At 42.1% G+C, this 1,483-nt stretch overlaps 1 protein-coding gene across 1 annotated transcript in view; it reads right to left on the bottom strand.

Moving 5' to 3' along the window:
• Window positions 1-6: 6 nt before the first annotated feature.
• Window positions 7-1,483, bottom strand: part of LOC130587816 (uncharacterized) — a 4,801-nt gene continuing 3,324 nt past the window's right edge. The window contains exon 2 of the mRNA XM_057388786.1: window positions 7-933. The gene's annotated coding sequence lies outside the window, so the exon portion shown is untranslated. The remainder of the gene's footprint in view (window positions 934-1,483) is intronic.

Genomic DNA, 1,483 nt, shown 5'->3' on the forward strand with positions numbered 1-1,483 from the left:
AATTGTTTAATGTCTCTTTTGGAACGTTTTATAACTGGACTGTTTTTTAAGGCTTCAATGGCAGTTCTATTAGGAGCTAAAAGAGTCAATTTTCCCAGGTAACAAGGACCTGCATGAGCATACCTGGGAATACCATGCCAAGCTCGATCTCCACAGATAAGGAAAACATTTTCAGGGAGGGCCATTGCACTTTTGTTAGCCCAGACTCGGATATGACCTATCTCCCAACCATAAGGGCGATACTCTCCACAATGGTTAGGGTCGAAACGTCTGGACTTTAATGTGGTTATTTTGTCTTTTGTTTTCCACYAATAATTACCCAAATAGATGCAACCAGTCTCATTTTTCCYTAGGGGACGAGACCCTGCTAAGTTTAACTCCTGAGGGTCCCAGCGTAAAGTTTGATTCAAGCCACTTAGCAATAGTGCTGTGCAATAGCTCTCATTCATATGTGGTGTGCATGATTTGGTGGAATAGTTTGCAAAGGACTTACGGTCAAAYCCAGGCAATCCGATCAAGCATGTTTGRAAAGGATCGGAAGCCGATGCGAGAGCCAAACAAAAGGATTTAGTATTTGTTCGATTTGCCCAAGTAACCCACATGTTCTGTCGAACATCTATATCTTTCAGCATCCCATTACTCTGTAGTGCTTCTAACACTAACATAACAAAACCAATTAACCAACCTCTTTTCATTTTTGCTAACTTTATACTTAACAAGCAAGCAGAATAAGCAAGCAAAATAACAAGACTGAATTCTGTTACAGCAACCGCAACCCAGCTGAAGTCCACAAGTTGCAATTGCTGTATCAGACCCCAGCCTTCTTGTGTAGTTTCTCCTGCTGTTTCTTCAATGGTTTTTAAGCACTCCTTAGGGGATGCTGAGGTTCCTCGGCTGGTTCTGTTCACCGAGCTGGACTTCTTGCAGAGCCTGCTGGAGTGGAAACACATAAATAKCTGCYSYAAAACAACTGATTAGATATTCATTGGGTTACTTTCTTTGTCCTACGACAAACATTGTCCCATTGATTTGGTGATACTTGGTAATAGGTAGGTACATCGATCCCTTTTTTGCAACGGGTCTCTAGGATTACAGAACGCTTATCTGCCAGTATCTTTTTTACTATGTGTTGCACTCTCCAAGCCAGGCTTCGGAGATATAAATCGTCYTTATTTTCAATTCTAGCAAGGCTGTCAAGAACGCTATCCCCTGTTAATGCGGTTAATGCTCGTTGGGGTGTTTCTTGGTGCCAGGAAAAGTCACAATTGCGACACCACAGCCCGTCCCTAAGAGTGCTTTGATAAACCCACCAAGGCTGCTTACAACCTGCACAGTAAAGTTTTACCCATGCCTGATGATCATAAGCAAAGCAAGCTAAGCAAGCAATCTGATAAAAGCGCAAAAAGTTCCTATGCAAGGAGGGGATAACAAATTCTTCTACTTCTCGTTCAGTCTCAAACCAGAATGTAATGTGAAATTCTTC

This window comes from Malurus melanocephalus, unplaced genomic scaffold, assembly GCF_030028575.1.
Source record: "Malurus melanocephalus ecotype Western Australia unplaced genomic scaffold, MMel_1.1 scaffold_2507, whole genome shotgun sequence".
NCBI lineage: Eukaryota > Metazoa > Chordata > Aves > Passeriformes > Maluridae > Malurus > Malurus melanocephalus.